Here is a 21,543-nt window from a genome sequence, read left to right as displayed (position 1 = left end):
TTTGCTCCGACAGATCCCCCGGAACGTGGAACAATGAGGCCTACCACCACTTTACTCTGCCGAGTCCTGATGAAGATAGCCATACGGGCCCACGGAGATAACGATTTCTCTTATCGGCCCGGCAGATGGTTCTAAAAGGTATTTTCGCTTCCTACACATACATATATATATATACATACGCGTGTCGCTCCATATACGACTAAACTCTACACGCTGTACCTCCTTCCTCTTTCTTCTTCTTCTTCCTCCTCTTCGATTGATCGGCTAGGCGATAAACTCTTATACCCACACGCAAAAGCCTTTTATATACAGACTCTTGTAAACGCGTAAACCTCCTCTTTACGCGTGATATTGTATCCGGCATTAAACCAACCATTAAACTTTGGCTATACATGTTAATTTTGCCAAGACCAAATAAGTTTATATTTATATGTATACAGATTAAACTTTGATACTACAGCTTTCGTGGCCGAGCTATTTGTCGCATCAACTCTTCTCTCAGCTCTGCCCGATTAAACTTCATCAAAAAAGCTTACGCGATAGATATTATGCATATATTATATTATTATATGAGACCCCAAGTTACATTCCTACCCATCAATAACGCGATTACGGCCCTGCAGCTATGAATTACGTACGTTTTCCGTGCAAAGCCGAGAGCTACTTCTATATATATTATTTCCAGCTTGGTCGTCGTCATTTGGTTCGCGTAATAAAGCTGTCGCGGCTAAAGTTGCGCCGCGGCACGAGGATAAGTACGTGCACATATATGTATATATGTATATCATATATGTATGAGGCAAAGCTCATGATATAGTTATTAGGGCATATAAGAGGGGCACGTCGTCATGAAAATTCGCAACGCGCGTAGGTAGCCACGTATACCATACGTATACATACATATCTAAGTATCGTCGTCGCAATGCTTTTTATTGCTCGGAGTATGAAACTTTAACGCGGCAAACGTCCTCTCCTCGTCTGAGCTGTATTACAAGCACACACGCGGCCGTGTGCTTTTTTTCCTAATTAAGCTGGAGCGCCGGTTTCTTCCTTTCCCCCCCCCTCCTCCCTCTTTAAATACATCTGAATTTCGTCGTTAAAAGCGTGGTTAAACACAACCCCCCCTCCCCTACTAAGGGGGAGGGGGGGGTGGTGGTGCAAGTATATACCTACAGCGAAACTGCATTACCCTCATTTCGCTCATCTCTCGCGTGACGCTGTACAAACACGCGTGTATACCTACCTACGTGCAGTGTACTGTATACATGTATATATCGGGTATACGAGAGCCATCTCGAGCGAAAGGCGCGAGCAAGCAAGCACATACGTATATACATTAGAAGGGGGTGGAGGTGAAATTTCGCGCGCTCGCTTATATTTATATATACGGCACGATCCCATGTATAGCTCGCCGCGTCTAGACCGTACATCAAATCTCACCATCGTCGTGCATATAACAGCACAGCTAAGCAGCAGCTGTCGTCCGACTCTTTTGTTTTTTCTTTTTCTTTTTTTTTTTTTTTTTTTTTTTTTTTTTTTTGCTCCAAACTCTCCCCGTGTATACAATATGTATAGGTAAGAGAGAACTGGTTGGTCTCGCGCGCTTACAAATGCTCGCGATATATATCTGCATCGAACGTGCCCCGAATTATCCCCTTTCGATTCTGCCATACCCCCCCCCCCCTCCCACACTCCTTAACCGCGGCAGTAATGTAGGTATATATATATATACGACGAGGATCAGGACATGCACACAATGCAATGCCGAGGGGTCTGTTGCATGCGAGAGAGAGAGAGAGAGAGAGAGAGAGAGAGAGAGAGAGAGAGAGAGAGAGAGAGAGAGAGAGAGAGAGGCCCCGATGACAGTAGTCGAAAATGAGATGCGCTTTCTCATGGCTCGTCGTCGCGTCCTCCTCGTCTTTTGCCGAGCGCAAGGCTATCGAGTATCAGCGGCCTCCCTCTCGCCCGGGGTAGGTATTCGGAGCCAAGTATATAGGTAGGGTATGTATATAAGGACACTGGACGGAGCAAAGGAGAAAAACAGAGGAGAGAGTGGCGACGAAGAAGCACTGCATCGTTAAAAGGATTGCTCTCCCTCCCCAACCCTTGTGAGCCGAGCTTTTGAGGCCCGGGCTGTATATAACGGATAATTGACAAGCCTTCGGCCGCCGGCGTTCGCTTTGCATGGACATTGAATCCACTCTCTCCGGCAAAAGCAAAACAGAGAGGAGAAAAACGCAGCCTCCTCTCTCTCTCTCTCTCTCTCTCTCGGAGCTGCACTGCCCGCGAGTGTGTGCCATATACATACATATATATATATATATATATATTTGTACAGGGGGTAGAGATTGCATCGTAAATTCTTCAAGTTGCACTGCTGCTGATGCTACGTCCACCTATATATATACATATATATGTATGTATATGTATAAGCTCGCCACCTCTTCCTCCTCCTTCGAAAAGGAAAACAAATACCGCGCCACCATGCATCGCCGGAGGGGGACTTTATTTCGCAAACGAAGAAAAGAGAGCCGGCACTCGCGCGCGCGCGCCCTTGCCCATCGACTCTCTTCCCCCACCCCCCCCCTCCCTTGTCCTTAGAGAGGTGTCAAGTGCACACCGGTCTCTAAGGCATCTCGATCCTTTCTTCCTTCCTTCCTTCCTTTCTTCTGCTTTTTTTTATTTATTTATGTTTTTTTTTTTTTTTTCGCACCGCCAAAAGGTATATATATATATATACCAGGCACCCATCAACAGGTAGGTATCGACGCGTATATGCATTTATACGCACGTGGATGGAGGAGCATGCGTGCGTGCAGCTATGTAGAGGGAGAGAAAGAGAGAGAGCGGCATTAAAAGTCCTGGGAGAGGAGAGAGAGAGAGAGCCATTGTGCCATTGTGCCATTGCGGCGAGAGAAGCTGCACTGCACTTTTGTGCGGATAAAAGTATGTGTACCTATATGCGTAGGGAGCCCAGAGGCCCACATTGCGCGCGTGTATTATAATATATAGAGGTGGATACGCGTAGGTATATATATATATATATATATATATATATTCCTCGTGCTTCTCATTATTATCATGAATGAATATGAGAGAGGAGGTGTCCGAGGACATTGTGCAACATATATATTCTGTATACATAGGTACGCTCTTCTCGAGGATCGGCGTTTGCTCCATATGTACACGTATCGTACAGCGCTCCAGAGAGAGATGAATGATTGCTCTCCTCTTTCTGTCTCTCTTTTTTTGCTTGCATTATATTATCTATACCTTGTGTTGTGATTAAAACGGACACTCGACTGTCGTCTCCCTGTGTTCTTGATTCTTCCTCACATCCTCTCCTCGCATGAATATACACCTCGAGCATTGTGAATTATATATTTAATATGCACACAATACCCCCCTTCGAGAGAGCCGATCATCTTTCCTTCCTTTCCATTCTGTGTGGAAATATGGAGAACCAATGCACGCGTCCTCGCACACACACACACACACACACAAAAGCAGACCCTCGATTATGCTGTTACGCATATATATAGGCATTGTCTATTATTAAATACCATATATACATCTTTTTGCGTACAAAATACATATATACGTGTACGTTCGTGCGTGCTTTTTTCCTCTATACTCTGTTTACATTGCAAAGAGGGACGGACGAGATGATTATATGTACGAGTTTCGCTAGGAGCTCGTAGATCACGATGATGATGATGATATGCACGCGAGCGCTATTATTATTGTCAAATTTTTCCATCCCCTCCCCCCTCCCTCCTACACAACGTTTCAACGAATTTCGCATCGGTTGCACAATCGCCCTTTATCTAACTCTGCTCGTTCATTTGTTTTATTTAATTTTTTTTTAATTACTTTTTAGATTCATTGCTCCAATGGGATAATAATACACCTCGAGCCCCGAGCTTCGTTTAAAATTACATCAAAGTTTAATTTTTTCTTTCCCCCCCCCCCCCCCCCCCGTCGTATAACCTACGCGCGGGAACACGCGGCAACGATTAATCAATCCCCCGTAGGTATACGTACGGGAACGCATTGTGTCGGACACACTGTATATAATAGGTTGAGGGAAAAAGGAGCTCCGAAGCGTCGAATGAAATTTTCGACCTTTTTTTTTTTATGCCTACCTACCGACATGGTACATTAATATAGGTATGTACATACATCCGCGTGGCGATGGATGGAGAAAAAAAAATTACAAGCCCGAAACAAATGATAATAACAATGGTATATATACATACGTATGTATATACACACAAAGAGAACCGTGCGCACGCGACCCATTAACAATTATTACGTGGCGCAATTTCTCTCTCCGACGTCTCAAGCACGGGTAAGACAATAGATCGATCAATTGTCACGGCTGTGGCGGACAAAGGAAGGAAGAAAAAAAAAAAAAAGAAGGATGATGCCTCGAGAGTCGAAAAAATCGCTTGTACGACACGTCGTCGTGTACACATCAAGCCAAAGTCATATTGCAGCCGAAGAATTCCCGACAAAGCCATACAGGGGGAACACGCATACATAATGTTGGTAAACTACAGCGCCGGCGATAGCCGAGCCGAGATAAGGTGGGGAAAAAAAAAAAAAAAAAGAAAAGAGGATACGAGCTGACAATGGGGATCGCGGCGAGTTTTCGTCAGCTCTGAACGATGATGCGAGGATGATTCGACCGTCTTCATAATACGTACTTATATACGTACGTACATATCCCCGTGCAGCATCATCGGCTCTCTGAAAGGGGTCAAAGTGACTCTGAACGAAGGGAGGGGGAGGGGGAAGAAAAGAAAGGAGGAGAGAGAGAGAGAGAGATGAGAAGGCCGCGGGTGTGTGTACCGTTATCGATCGGTAACGCGCTCCGGTGTAATCTGGCGCGCGATCGGCTCGATAAAGACGATAATTTCCAGGGAAGCCCCGAGGGAACCATCTTACCGCGGCGTACGTAAGTACATATATATATATATATATAATGTAATGTAATATATGTAGAGGCGAATTTTAATTCGGAACATGCGTTGCGCGCCGCCGATATAATGATCCGGGCGAACAATTTTACTCGCCAATTTTTCATCGACTCCCAAAATATATAATATATACCGAGCGCGATCGAGCTCGGTCGAGTGTCGTTGCATTTGCATGGCAAGACGAGCCGCGACAGTACGCATTAAGTACCTACACGTGGTCTTTTTTTTGAAAAAATACATGTACATGTGTCCGTTCATGCACGACTGATTTTACGCTATGTATATCCTCTTCCGCGTGGCTTATTTTCCTTTTCGGGAAAGGGAGAGAAAAAAAAAAATATAATTTCCGAATGCAATATATACGTATAGGTATTATCGGGGGAAAATTTCTTTTTCCAGCAAATCCTCCATTGAAGCATATCCGAGCAAAGCCGCCGGCGCTTAAGCAGCTTAGCCAATACATAATAGAGGGAAAGATCGAGGAAGAGAGCAAAGGCTCGGATTAGCGATTAATCTTCGAGATAAATTTTGGCTTCGAACCTAATCATTTATACAGAGTCCTTTTCGACTTTCGCTGCCCCCCTTCTCCCCAACAACTAAAATACTTTCTCCGTCCTCACGATTTATCGGGCGAATTCAAATTAAAAAATATACCCCCGGCGCGATACGAGCAAATAATCCCCACCACCCACCCCATCCCCTACGTAAGAGTACATGGCTCGAAAACAATTTTGATGTATATACGCATATTGGCTCGGGGGTGGGGGGGGGAAAGAACATAAATAATAAAAACGAGGAGGAGGGAAGTTAGCCCGTACACGTGCGTAGTTACACGGATGGATGGAGGAGCAATTCTTTTCAGGAAGTTTCTTTATCATCTCGGGGCGGTGGGTGCACGTATATATACACAAGTACCGTACGCCGGTGAGCGAAAAAAAAAGGAAGAAGAAGAAGAAGAAAAAGTGGGAAAAAGAAAGGAAAGAGAAAGGGAGAAGAAGAAGAAGAAGACGTTGGCTCGGTTCGACTGGGCCTAATTAACGAGCTTATCGAGCGGAACGACGGCGATGATGAACTGCATGTGGGCTGCCGAGAGCTTCCCTTCCCCGATACGGATCCGCGAAAAATGTGCTCTCGTGTATATGCCACACATCGTGCATCGAGTACATGCACACACGAGGTACGGACGCCTCGGGCGCTAAGTTGTTGTCGATACACACGTATATATACACACGAGAGCAGTCATCAGACAAGTAATAGGTATATACACCTGTGTATATACATGTAGGTATAAGAGAGAGCGAGGGAAAAGTTAACTTTGTACGGTGCGTGGAAAACCACAAAGATGACGGCTCCTCTCCAGCCAGCCGGCAAAGCGTTCACGCATCAGCGGCTCTTTCGAAATATACCCCCTACACGTATATCGCTCGTTATCTCGTCTCGCTCTCGCGTACATATATTAAAACCACTCGAGAGCAAGGGACTATATGTATACATGTACTGTGTAGGTGGTAATTGTAAGTGCCTCCTCTGGCGAAAGCACGAAATTAACGTGTAAAAAGTGTCATTAATTAAATTAAACTCACGCGGTGCAACGGTATACTCGTACACACGTTATACGAGAAAAGCGTGTATAAGCTGCATAGGGATGAGATGACGACGACGATTATTTTGTCTTTTTCTCCCCCGCGTTTGACGTCGTCGCGTATATATATATGTGTGTGTGTGTGCATCAGCAGCAGCCGAGAGCTCTCAATGTTATGAACGCACCCTGCATGCGGGCTGACAGCACGGCGAGAGCAGGGCGAGCATCCCCCTTGCCACGCGTATGACGATGATCATGATGAAGAGCTGCTAATTGAAAAAAAATTCTTCCGATCACGGTGAAACATAAATACACGCAATGACAATCATCGACGCAACATGTCCCCCTCCATCCCTTTGATGTGGTACGTTCCATTGCAGGTGAGACTTTTATCGTTTGTTTGTTTGTTTTGTTTTTTTTTCCCGCGGGTCAAATCAATTAGTAAATCATGCCCGTTTGCTAAATTAATTTCACCCGCAAGTGCGGAGCCGATGCGCGTTTTATATACGTACATATACATATATTATAATGAGCTCGGAGCCAGTTACGTGCCCACAACATATACCTATACATCGATCGCGCGGGCAATTTAACAGAGGCGAGAGAGAGAAACGCGCTCGAGTTTCCGGCCGGGCGTTGCTGCATCGCGGGGCTGTGCAAATATCATAAATTAAAGTTTCGCGCGGGCAAATAACGCACGGCGTGTTGATGAAAAAAAAAAAAAAAAAAATACCGCGGCGGATAATATGTATACACGCGGGTAATCGATGGGGGCTTCGAGGAGTCCGGTCGATTAAATTTCGAGCGATGATGCTCGTATGTATAGGTACACATTGGAGGATCGGAAGTAAAAAAAAAAAAAAAAAAAAAAAATGAAAAACACGTAATAAAAGCCAGTTGAGTATAAAAAAGACATATTTTCCATGGGTCGCTGTATATAGATACACGGCGCAGGACTCGGGAGCAGCCCCTTTACTCCCCCCCCCCACGATAATCAAGCCCCCGGGATCTTTATTATCCTCCGTACGTATAATAACCGTCCGGCAACAACAAATCATGCAGCTGCGCTGGCCAATCTCCATCAAGGGTCTTATAGGTGTATATATATACATATGTATGTGGCCTGTAACCTCTTCTCTCTCTCTGCTATCTTTCCCGAATTTCACTCGACAGCTCAATTACCAATTTGTGTATGTATCATGTACGGCGTATACCTATATATGTATCCAGCTGTTGATGACCAGTTGTTGGCTGGTGTGTGTGTAGGGTGTATATAATATATATATATATATATATATAAGTATAGATGCAGAAATCAGCGAAAACTCTTACCTTTTACGTAAATATACACGCAAGAGAAGGAATAGCAAGAGGCAATGGGGATGAGAGAGAGAGAGAGAAATGTGATGGGGGAATGTATATGTATATAAGGAAGGAAGGAAGGAAGGCATCAGACGGCGTGCGGCTTTCCTTTCACCGCACGCCAACCGAAATGGCAGAAGCGCCACCATACAGGTATAAGGATACGACTACGCGGGGGGGGGGATAGGGTATACATATATACATCAGCATCTCTCCCCGCATCAAGGCTATTCGTGAGGCTCTCTCGCTCCTTCCTGCTCTCCGGGCAAACATAATGACTCAATCCGTGATCTCGTGCCTGCCTCTCTCCTCTGCTATATATACTCCTCTCGTTCTTCCGTTATCTCCGGCTACTTTGGCGTGTCCTCCGACCCATCTGTCTCTCAGGCCCGAGCAGTGCATTAACTCTTTCGCAGACGAAGCTTTGCCCCCCCCCACACCCCTCTCTCTTTCTCTTATCTCCCGGCCGTATAAATTTTCTACCTCTCCCACCCCTATCCTCGCAGCTCCCTTTTTTTTTCACATCCCCCTTTTCCTTTCCCCGCCTCTTTCCGCGAGAGAGCACGCGGATACATCACCTGTAAGCTAACGATTAATTACACACCCGCCCTCGTTTCTATAAATGCAAAGTCAAGATGAGAGCCAAAGGGAGAAAGAGAGAGAAATGTTAATTTCCCGATTATTATGGAGAACGCATTTGTTACCGAAAACGGTGTGGAAAGGAGAGAGAGAGAGAGCGCCCATTTAATTTTCACCCCCTTTATACACCACACTCGGCTCGAGTGCGATAATAGCGCTGTTGATGTTAATGTATAATATATGTGCGTGCGCCCCTATACATACACAACACCTGTGGCCACTCTCTCTCGCGTGTATACCGAGATTTCGGGTGGAGAGAGCGAGCGAGATTTTAATAGCCTCGCTCTCATCCTTAATAACTCCTGTCGATAAGCTTACTATAATATGATTAATGACTCACCCCCCCGGTGCTCCGCTCTCCTCTGTAGCATATTCGCCGTATGGCTCCGGCAGCTGTTGTAGGCACCCCACCCCCCCGCTGCACACGCGGCTACACGGACGTTTTACCGTGTCGTTACTTCTCAACAGCTACGCATAGTTTTCCGTATGGATTATCCTGTCGCCTCCGTGCACTCCCATCGCGTCCTTTACATTAGATACTTTGTACGTGCATTTATCGTCCCCGGGCGCATAATACTTACGCCGTGTGTAATTACACTTCCGTCCCCCGGGAGAGAGAGAGAGAGTGAAAATTTTGATGAATGGCCGTCAACGCGAGCCGCATCGTAAAAATCAAACCCCCATCCAACGCTCGTATAAGATATGCCAACGCCGTACCCATCATAAATATCATTCGCGTTCTATGTGATGATGATGATGATGATAATAATAACGCCATCGAGTGGTTGTGGTCGTGAATATAATATGTAAGGTGCGGGGTGTCAGCCTATCTGCCTATTTGGGTACCTATGTGCTGTGTATATATAGGTATCCGTGGCCATAAATAACTATCAATTCACGTTTTTCACGCGAAGGGACACTTATCATCGTCAGCCTCTCTCTCTCTCTCTCTCCTCGACGTGTCGCGCTCTCATGCCTCTGCCGAGAAAAACGGAATTTCCTTTAATTTCGCGCTGGTCTCACATACGTATACATGCAAAGACATAACCCACACGTATATGAATACACATGGGCACACACGTGAGGAGGGGCACATCGGGCCAACACACAACAGTAGCACTCTCTTCGCGCTAGCTCGGGGGGAATAAAAAAGAAGAGGAGGAGGAGGACGTGGCAAGAAAGGAGCTGCCAGGCTGGAAAAGCAGGGGGTGAACGAGCGAGAAGGACGGAGGCTGAGGAGGGTTGCCCAGTCAGGCGTATGCATGCGTAATGCGGGACCCGGGCAAAAAACCTCTCGAGACGCGACGTCACACACACACACACACACACACATGCGCGCGTCCGATGCAATTGTTGCTCTCTCTCTCTCTCTCTCTCTCTTTTGCCTCCGAGAGGATAAAGGTGCAGCGCATACATACATGCCTCACGTGCAGGGGGAAGAATAAGAAGAAGCTGTGACTGGTGGTATGGTATACGTATATATATACATACGTCCAACGCGCGCGCGCACACACGTGAGCATCACGTATGTATGTATACCGAGCGAAAGAGAACCTGTTATTTCGTTCTCTCTGTCTCGAGATTACACGCTGTCACACACTTTTAAGAGAGAGAGAGAGAGCCAGCAGGCGCATTCTTCGCCTCATCTTCCCGGTTATACGTTCCCCCCCGTATCTCTCTTTCTCTCTCTCCCCGTTTCTCTCGCTCGTGGCTAGCCGCCGACGACGAGGAGGAGCGGCCTCCTCGCGTGGCTCAATCATCGCCGGCGTATACAGCTGCCGCGTATATACGTCTTACTCTCTTATATGCCCCATCCCGTCGAATTATCATTCGGGCCAGTTGGAGGTTTGTTATGTAGGGCTGTACGCGTCAGCGGAACTTCCGAAGGGGGCCCCCGGTGAGTCCGGTGCCATCAACACCCGACACATCGGTATGTATAATATATCGTATTCTTTTCGGGTCACTCGCGCAATGGGCAAATTTTTTTTTTTCTTGTTTTCCACGCGTTACCCATCGATGGTGAATAATTAAACAGCAGTAGGCAAAAAAAACCAAAAAAAAAAAAAAAAATGCAAATAGGAAGAAACGCGTCAAGTGGAAAATAGGTGGAGGGTACAGTATATGTATATATTTATATATACCTAGCGAATCAAGGGGTGAGCGCGCGCGAGAGAAGAATACGCAAAGGCCCGCGAAAGGATGTTTATATATTATACGTGTGTATATGGGGGGATGAGGAGGTGGGCCGAGGATTTCGTATATCACACGTGCACGTGAATACACCTATACGAGCACCACGATGCCGAGGGAGAGATGATGACGATGATAATATCTGCACGGCTCTCCAAGGAGGTATGTGTATACGCGATGGTGATAAATGTGCGCGGTCGGCCGGCCGGCAGTGTCAGGTGCTATGGGGCCGCTCAACGGAGAGACGCCAACAGCCGGCCGCGCAGATATGTATATACATATAAGTATACCTACGTATGCAGCTTTAGTTGGTTTTATACATATACATGCACCACCAACGTCCCTCCAGCTCGCTGCCGACGTTGTTTGTCCCTCGAGTGGAGTCTGTCTCTTTGTCTCAGCAGTATCGGACTTGTAGCGAATCGATCAAATTCTGCTGGGCTGACTCGGGCCTTTTCTTTTCTCCCTTCCCCCCCCCCCATTTACCTCCTTCTTCCCCCGCCCGCAGACTCTGCGAGGCGATGCATGTGAGAGGAAAACGATCGATGATCGACGCCCTCCCTCCCGTTTTATGTGTAATTTTTTTTTTTTTTTTTTTCCACCCCACCCCCCGATACACAAGATAGAGAGAGAGAGAGAGAGGAAGAGGGCGATCCACGCTGTTGTGTTGCCGGAGCTGCCCAGCCCCCTGTATACGGACGCGAGCGCGCGCCAGATGTCCAAGGCAACATTCGTGGAAGCAGAGGAGGTACATACGAGGGTTGCCGCACCAGACAACGGAGGCTGGAAAATTTTTCGTTAACAGAGATATTGTTGTACGGTCCCAGCAGGGGGGCTGGTCGACGCCTTCCCCCGATGAGGTGGGCGAAAATCTAGTTGCCTTTGCGTTTTTAGCCCGCCTATGTGTATGATGGGTTCGTTGATGATTGACCACCGAACTAAGGCTTGGTGATGAGTCGGGGAAATGAATAATACGCGTGTGGAAACAAAACAACCGGGGCGGGGGTGCCATTTCGGACAGACGTACATATACGTGTAGGGACGAACGAAAACGGGCCATTGTCGTTCATATTGCGATGGGTGAATAAATGCATACGTAAAAACTACCCTGTTCATCGCTCGAGGGGTAAGTATTGGCACTGAACTGCTGATTCTTCTGTTGAATGTGAGATGATGAGGAGAAAAAAAAGAAAAAAAAGAAAAAAAAAAAAAGAAAAAATCCTTGCGTGCATTAATACACGATATCATATAATACAGAGCTCACGAGGCATGGCAGGGAGGCGTACGAGGGTGGCAGGAACTGCAGAGCACGAGAGATACAAGCGCCGTTGTTACGAATATCCCGTGATTTCCTTAACCCCCCGATCTTATACGTTCCCTCCGTATATTCAACAGTTGGTTTACCGTATCGCGCAACCATCACCACCACCACCACCACCTCCTACGCTGCAATTCAAAGGCAGAGAGCCACATTACGCGAGCCACGCTTGGTGATTACTTACAGAGAGATGGGGGAGGGGGGAGGGAGAGCAGGCGCCGGGCTCCCGAGTGAATAAAGCATATAATGCCGCAAGTTATAGGTCCCTTGTGTGGGTGTGTGTATAGGTATACCTGCGAAGCAACCTGGCAGCGACAACCCGCAGAATTTCTCGCTAATGCTCCGCTACATAGCCACCCCAACCGCTAATGCAATTCCGTATATGTATATATATATTATGATCGTGCGCAGGTACGTATGTGGTACAGGATGTATGTATACTCTTGCTCCTCAATTTGTCTTTCTCGGCCTTGAGCTGTATCTCACTACGTCGGATCTCTCTTCTCGGATTCGTAAATATATACCTATATACGACTCTCAATGTTTTCGCTGCAACTATATAATATACAGTCGCACCCCTTGGTCCTTCTTGTACATGTATATATATATATATGCATAAAAATATTCCACAGGGGATGAGGAGTGGCGCAAATAATAAGCGTACGCATCGAGGGGGGGGGGGGTAAAAAATGCAAAATTCGCGTGAGATCCCTGAGTAAGGTACCCACTGCCGCGTAACATCGCAAGAAGGAGATGATGAGAAAAAAAGTAAAGGCACGCGGGAAGGAAGGATCCAAAAATATGAAACTAGCTGATGCGGTAGTGAAATCCGGGCGGTAGGTGGGTGGGTGGGTATATAATAAGTATGGAGTTTGCTTTCAAGAGGCGAGAGGGTAGAGGGGGTGGAGAGCACTAATATCTTATATGTATATATATACACCAAGCTATCTACTTGGAGTAAAGGAGAAAAAGCTCTTAATGGCTGATGAAAAAGCAAACACGGCCCGCCGCCGCTGCCGGTGTGTACATATAGTGCGGTTGCAGTGCGAGGCTGTATGGCTCTTTTTTTTTTTTTTTTTTTTTTTTCTCCCTCTCGGAACGCGAACCATCAAGACACTCCGCGAGGAGCAAAAGAGAGAGAGAGAGAGAGAGGTCCGTGTGGAAGATTGCTCGGTTCTCGCCAAGGTATAAAGGTTAATGAGCGCACAGGCGCAACCTATTATTTCAGGCCCGGGCTCGTTGTATACATGTATACCTCGTTCCCTCCTCCATCTCTTTGGCCTCATCCTCGTTCTCATCTGCGGTGCCGGCTCGAAAAATCCTTTTTGCATCGAAGACAGAAGAGAAAGAGGGACTCATCCGCTTGCAACGCCACCAGGACTCCTCTCGGAGGATGTACGGAGTTGCTCCAAGTGCGGTACGCTATACGGAGAATAAAGGGAGAGAGGGATCGGCGAGGGTAGAACAGAGCTACGGGAGAGTTGTGTTCTCGCTCGCTCGCTCGCTTTTCTCGGAGGTGGTGATGGTGTGTGTGCGCGTCTGTGTGGCTGGAGTCAAGCTGCGGAACAAGGAGGAGAAGAAGGAGTAGAGAGAGAGAGGGCGAGGAATCGGCGGTAAAGAAGACGAGAAGAGAAGCGCACGAGGAGGTGGGGGGAGAGTGGCAGACCTTGAGCTGCCAGCGGAGCGCTAGACATCTTCATCCTGCGCCCCGAGCCATACATATATATATATGTACATGCTCCCAGTGGTGCTTCTTATACTATACATAGGCTCTATCTCCTCTTCTTCCTCCTCCTCCTCCTCCTCCACATCCTTTCGGGCCCCAAGTGTGTGTGTGTGTGTGTGTACGTGTTGTAGCCAATTTAATCCGATCATATTAGCTGCGGCAAGGCGTACTTATATAGAGCGCGGAGAGCCTTCGTATAATCTGCTCATAAAAGACCAGCTCTCTTTCTCCACCACCACTGCTTCGACACTCCACCACTATTATACTATATAATATGATATTCCCTCCTTTCTTCCGCTCTTGATCCTCCTCCTTTTACACCACTACTTGTAACTTACTTACTTACTCCCGGGAGGCAGTGTATGTATGTATACATATATATATAGATCGGTGGAGAAGAGGAGAAGCGGGCAACCCTCATCTACATCTCCGCGTGCACTTGTTACTTTACACTTTACCGCGAGCGCGAGGGTAGGTAGGTATACATAAGTCGGAGAGATAAGCGTGTATATATATATCGATTGACGCACGGCAGCTCTTACTTGAAATCGGCGCCCCTTCCAACGCCCGGATAATTGACTAATAATGCTTTTACGCGCGCACTCCCCCCACCCGCGAGTCCTTGTAGATGCCCCTCCTCGTTGTTTGTTGGCTGTCGACGCGCCGGAGAGCACCGGGTCTTTATGTCTTAATAGGGAAAACAGGTATATCGCGTTTTTTTTTTTTTTTTTTTTTCCGAGATGCTATGTATATATACATACATATATATGTGTGAGCAAAAGGAGGTAAGAAAAGGAAGAGGGTGAATGTGTATATGTATATGCACTCTCTGGCTTTTATAAAATCGATGCAATTAAGGCGAGCGCGAGCTCCTTGGGCTATCGCGGCCTTTTATTTATGGGAAAGAAGGGTGTACACGTATTACCGAGGGAAACGTGTACAGGTAGGGGGAGTGGGGCTGCAACAACTTGGGGTATTTGCACACTGCGCGGGGAGGAAAAAAAAAAAAAAAAAAAAAAAAAAAAGTAGTAACGGCGCGCCTCGTGCATTATATACACACACAGGTAGGTGGGAGTTCATAAATATAACAGTGACGGGTGTAGAGGGGCAGCTATGTAATGTACAATATATATTATAAGATGGGCCAGCTGTACGGCCGAGGCCACGGTTATACCCATGCAGCGACGGCGCATAGGTACGTAGAGTTGCACGGGAAAATAATCAACAAATTGCGCGCTCCGACGAGGAGACCGACGTGTCAATTACCGCGAACGCCAAAGTTGCTGTATATATACTCTGTACGTATACATATATGTACCTACACGGGTAGTAAATTTTTATCCTTACTAGGTGCGCTATCCTAGCCGCAGTAAAGTTCTGAAATTGCAAACGATATATACCGCACGTATAGGCGTGTACCACACGGAAGCAGTTTGAAAAACGAGTTACTTAGCGGCCAAGGGGTGATGGATCGAAAATATCGGCGTTTCATGTAAAACGGCCGATCGCCGCCGCCCTTATCGCCTATATCCTGGACTGTTTTATTTATGGGGCCAGCCGGTGTGTATAAATATATAATGTATATAACGTATAGCGCTCGAGCGAAAAAAAAAAAATACGACTCATCATTGCTCTAACAGTTTTATTCCTATATATATATCTCTTTCGACAGTGCTGCTGGACATAAATGTAGGTGCGACTGATAAGTGAATAATATATGTATATATATTTACATCTCGTGTATCTGCAGTGTACGAAAAAGGATCGGGGATTTCTCGCGCGTTAGGAATATACACACACGTATTTCTTACCGAAAAGGCATAAATTTGCATACCGATTTCCGCTTATTGCGAATCTATCGGTGGATCTAGAGTGTATAGATTATACTATATACAGGCTCATAAAATATTCTTGTGTGCATACACACACATATATATGTATATACAGCAATCGTTTTTGTGAATTAATTTACGTGAGTTTGAGGCATTTCTATGCAGTATGTTGATTCGAGTAAATTTAACTAGCGCACACGCATTATACGTATAACTCACCTCTTTGATTTGTGCGCACGTATAATAAAAACATATACCTGTTTGACGCATTTACCGGTATAATTTTACCACAAACGATACGTATATGGGTGATGTACCTACTTGGTTGGAAGGATATATATATATATGTGTGTGTGTATCCATTGATGGAAGCGCGAACGAAAAATACGTCCTTCACAGAAATCAATCGGGAAAACATCTGCCGCGTTAAACGAGAACGCGGCTGATGCACTTGGAATGTATATATCGTATAGGTACACGATGGAGATTATTCAAATTCCATGTAAGGGTTATCGCTCGGGCTTTGCTGATGGTATATAATATGTGGGTATATACTTGTGCAAAAGAGGCACGTATGCTTCGTTCGTTTTTTTCAAAACGTTTTCAATGTATCGGGAATTGAAATCGAGCATCGGTAAGTAAAATTGCCCTTTGAGGAAACGAGAGTGAATGAATGGAGGATACGGGTAGCTGCTATACATGTGAGTATATGTGTACCCTATATGTATTACCTGTATCGAGAAATAAGAAAGCCAGCCGGCAAGAGAAATAAAGTGAAGGATCGCCAAAGTGGATAAAACGGCTTATCTCTCGCTCCGTGCTAAGGGATATTACACGCCATACAAGTGTATAGGGGGTTGGGGGGGGGATAGGGGAGAAATCCATTCGAGTCATTTTGCCAATTTCTCAATCATTGGCTTCTACTTTGCCGAGACCAAAAGAGAACGATAGCCACAGAGCAATCTCGATCCTAATCTCTTTAATGTATAGAAAATACCATTTTAATCGAATTTCTTGGGCAATAACGTTCCCATCCTATACGCTTTATCACAAGGAAGAGAAACTCCAATCAGACGCGTTTATTTAATACTGAAAAACTAAATATGAAAATTTTTCGTCGCACGAAAACCCAATTTCCACGCCCTCGTCGCGTCGTGTACGTATAGCCGCGGCAAAAAAAAAAAAACTCGGGCGATGGAAAAATTTCAATGAATTGAACAAGCCAGTCCTCATCTCTCTCTCGCCTCTTACCTTTTCAATTTCATTTCGCTGTATAAAGCCGCGGGGGAGGGGTATCCACCAGAATAGTAAAAAAACCCGCTCTCTCTCTCTCATCTTTTTTTTTTTTTTTTTTTTTTTTTCAATTTAATCCCTCCCTTCGCGCGGCTCCCACCGCTAAACCGAAAAAAAAACTCGCTCCCGAGCGCGTTCGCGTTATAACAAAGTCTCTCTCTCTCCGTTCCGCTCAAACTTCCAATTATCCATTATTATGTATATATACAACGGGCCGCGCGACTCCGATCATCCACGCGAAAATTACCCGAGCCGGGCCCAAACGAATCCGCCATGTGCACACATAGGAATAAAGTAAAGAGAGAGTGGTAAGCCATGCATGCAGGGGAAAAAAAAAAAAAAAAAAAAAAAAAAAAAAAAAAAAAAAAAAAAAAAAAAAAAAACTACTGTCACCGGGAGAGCCAGAGGGAGAAAATCGCGTCCCGCCTCGGGCGACTTGCGCCCGTGAACGAAATGGAGATATGTACAATGCAGAGAGAGGGAGGGTGAAATAAGAGCGCGCAGCCGGCATCGTTGAGGAGACGGACCGAGTATAAATTGTAAACGCGGATGTGCATCGGCAGCTGACCCACGAAGTCGACGACACGCTCGTGATCGGCAGTTAAGCCTCACGAGAGATCGGTACAGTTTGCCTCGATTAAACACGCTTAACCTAGATATGCATGCATACATACCTATACATGTATATACACTTGTATATATCCTATATATACACGGTGCACCTATGTATATATAGTTACTATGTGTGACGAAAATCACTGATCAAAGAGAACAAAAAAGGAGGCTGCACCGTCGCACACAGGGGACACGTCTACAATACCTCGACTTTGGCGGTGCGTATTGTAGCATTATGTTATACCAACTATAAGTATATATACGGTTGCGGTTTGTGCGTGCGTGCGGCGTGTGGGTTCCCCAAAGACGACGACGAGAAAAACTGTGAAAAGAGAGGAGAGAAAGACCCGAGAGCGAGTTTTCGGCTGATTAGGCGTGAAGGAGCGTCACGCTCGTTTATAAACTTATATACGGGGCCGCAGTAGCCGAGAAGAATGGGATCCGCAGGCGGCGTGAATCACAAGAGAAAAAAAAAAAAAAAAAAAAAAGAGGAGAGAGATCCAGGCCCTGTCGCACGCTTCTTATACCTTCAACAGTACGTTTACCTGTATATATATATACTTTGTGCATCGTATAATATACGTGTGTTGGTAAAAAAAAAGGAAAAAAGAGAGCAAAGGGCCCGCGGTGCATTATACTCTTGCTCTCTGCCATCAAGGATGAAGCTTGTGTGTACCACCGTACACACGGATGTATAGGTATATTTTTTAACGTCTCAATGTTGCAGCGAGCTATATATATGTATACCCACAATGGGAAATCGATCTGTCGCACACGACGAGTGTGGTGTAGGTATAGGTGACAAACGCCTCCCACCCCCCCCCCCCACCCTGTTATATTGATCCTCGCAGAGATGAAAAGTCACGCTTCGGCTTGTCCGCCTTTTTTTTTTTTTTTTTCTTCCTTTTTTTTATATTTCTATTTTTTCCATTTTTGAGGAATTTTCAGACTCTGTCGCCGGCAGGTGAAAAATGGGAGTAGCTGCTATACACGCGCCGTCGGCTCTCTCTTTTCGCCTCTTATATGTGCGCATATCATATACATACATGATATACGTTCGGATTCCTTGTTATATTGCACCACAAGTGGGTATATACGTTGTTATCTAAAATGTAAAATTAATCACATTGGGCAACCATTTGTACACACCTATACGTTGAGAAAAAGTGCGCGAGCCGCGACTGGTACGGCTTATTATTGAAGAAACCTGCTTGCGCGCGGCGAGCCAAAGTATTCCGAAGGATAATTTATAGCTTCCTCGACAAGCATCTCCACGGGGACACGCGTCGAAAACGAAAATTGAGACGTATCTCCCTCTCCCTCCGTACTTTTTTTTTTTTTTTTTTTTTTCCCATCCAAAACAGCTTTTTCTCGCCGATGTAAGTACACACGTATATATATTTCCACCGCGCGCCTTATCGCCTCTCGTTACTTTGCGCGGCTGCTTATTTTTTTTTTTTTGTTAGAGCACCGCACTCGCTACCGCCGATCCCGAAATCCTGATAAATGCACACGGGACACACGTTGGCGAGGACGAAAAAAAAAAAAATAAAAAATAAAGAGGCCTTTTTTAGCCTCGCGATCGGCCTTCGAAATCGAACGGCCGCGAAAACACACCGCGGAGTGCCAAAAAATAAATTACCCGAGGCTACCGCACGACAAACGTGCTCTCCTTCGTCGCGCCCCGCGATATCTCTCTGTCGACTTTTGCTGGTGCACTCGAGACCACCGCACATTGTATTTTATACTGCGAGCCACGGCTAGACGATGGAAGAGTTGATTTTTTTTTGTTTTTTTTTCTTCTTTCCCCGATGGAAAAAACTTAATAAAGTACCTTTGGGCCTCACGTGGCACAAACGCACGCAGGTATAGGTAGGCACGCGAGATCGGAAAAATAGAAATAGCCGGCAGGTGGTGCAGGGGACTCGAGTCGACTCGGCGAAGATTAATGCCAGCGAGCTGTGGTGCAGCCTTGGCTGCGGCATCGTCTTTTTGCGAACGCGAGAGAGAGAGAGAGAGAGATTTCGAATGTGCGATCGGCGTGTACGTGTGAGTGCGAGTAGGCCACCAGCAGAGCCGGGACCACCTCGGGACTCTCTTTTCCCTCTCTCGTGGAGAACAACCTCCCCGGCACCACCGCCGCCGCGGCGCAAAAAGAGAGAGGGATTAAAGAAGACGAAGAGGAGGAGGAGAAGAGCCCACCCTGGCCTCTCTCGCTCTGCCCGCAGAGAGAAAGAGAGGAAAGAATGCGGGGCGTAATGATTTCGGAGACTCGAGCGAGCGCGTCGTTTGTAGATATAATGTATAACGCAAGCTGCCGGTTGACTCCGAATAATATGCGACGAGTCGGGGAGGAGGAACCCTATACATGTATATATATGTAGGTTAGCGGCGCCAAGTGCTTTTAACAGATAAAAAACAGGGGGGGGGACCGACAGCAGCCGAATCGTTATCAGCGGCCGGGGGTCCCTGATGTTTCATCGGCTTCCTTCCTCCTCTTCCTTTTTCGATGTTTTTCTTTTTTGTCGTGTTTATATGCACGCGTGGTGTGTATGCGAGAGGCAATTAGCCGGGACGCGAGATTCCGGGGATCCGTTCCGAGTATAAATGCGCCGTTAAAAAATTTTCGGCTCTTTTCGGGATAAACTCTTCTCCTTCTCCTCCCGCGGTTGTGCGTGTACCTGTTCGCTTGAGTTATGTATAAGTTCCTCCTTCTCCTCTGGTTTTTTTTTTCTCTCCCTCCTTTAGCGCACTTGTTTTCAACGTGTCTCTTTTACCCCCACCCCCTATTTCTCGTTACAACCGAGATTTTTATATGGAAAATACTGCAGGTGCACGGTATCGCACACAAGCTACTAGTTTGCTCGAGTAGAATGCGTGAAAAACAAAAAAGTAAACGCATCAAGAGACGGGAGAGGGGATCGGGCTTTGATGTTTTTTTGCAGAGCCGCGGCTAATCTCGGGCTCCAAATTAGAGTTTCCACCAAGGGAGCAAAGAAAAAAAAAGGACGGGAGCCAAAAATAAGTGTTAAAAGCAGTTTCGTACAATGCGCGTGGAATCCAAGGGGGGGGGGAGGTGGGGCATCGCTGGCTCGATGAAGTTATAGCATTGAAAGCGCGCGCCGAAAGGACGCAAATAAAAGCGAGAAAGCTTAAGAAAAGATCGCCGTCGGCGGCTCCCGTTACGATGCAAACACGATTGCGCATCAATTTGGCATAAAAGCATAGGGTGGAAACAGGAAAAAAATTAACCCACACGGCGATCGAAAGAAAAAAAGAAAAAAAAAAAAAAAAGTCTCATCTCGTCTCTTGTCACCGCGCACACGATATCGTACAAGACTCGTGTGAGTATATAATATATAGTGGGCGGCTCGGGTGGCTTACAGATATATACATCCCCGCGGCGTGTAATAAACCCCGATGATGGCTCATGCTCGCGTGCACGGACTTTCCGAAAATTAGAAGTGCGCCCGAGCACCGGCGGTGGCAGACCAAAGAAGAAAAAAAAAAAAAAAAAAAAAAAAAAAGAAAGGGTGGATGGGTGTACACAGGTATATATATAAGGGAGAACGGGGGTCCGAAGAATAAAAGGAAGAGGTGAGAGACGCCTTCTCGTTAGGGGCCGAGTGGAGTGAGAGATAGCTGCTGGTCAGACCGGGCTGCTGCAGTTTATCGACGCTGGTAATCGCGAAATTGTATATTGTTTGCCGGTGAGCGAGGCGAGGGACTACTATACTACTACTACTCCTCTTCCCTTTGCCCGTTTGAGGGTAAAAAAAAAAAAAAAAAGCCCCAGAGGCGGGTTCTCCAGGTGATGGTTGTTGGGAGGGGATGGCAAGAAAAAGGGAGGGGGTGAAAGTGGGCCCCCTTGCGAGGAGAGGCGAAATTCTCTCACTTCGATGAAGTGATTATTTCTCTCTCGGACGTGGTGGTGGCTCCCGCCGGTAACCGCCGCCGTCGGATGAATTTCAGGGCTGGTGGTGGTGGTGGTGTGGCTGACGATG

The sequence above is a fragment of the Copidosoma floridanum genome, unplaced genomic scaffold (genome assembly GCF_036245765.1).
Source record: "Copidosoma floridanum isolate Cflo_tuat_1 unplaced genomic scaffold, Cflo_Japanese_pri ptg000006l, whole genome shotgun sequence".
NCBI lineage: Eukaryota > Metazoa > Arthropoda > Insecta > Hymenoptera > Encyrtidae > Copidosoma > Copidosoma floridanum.
The sequence above is the reverse complement of the archived record's forward strand: the minus strand, read 5'-3'. Positions refer to the sequence as shown.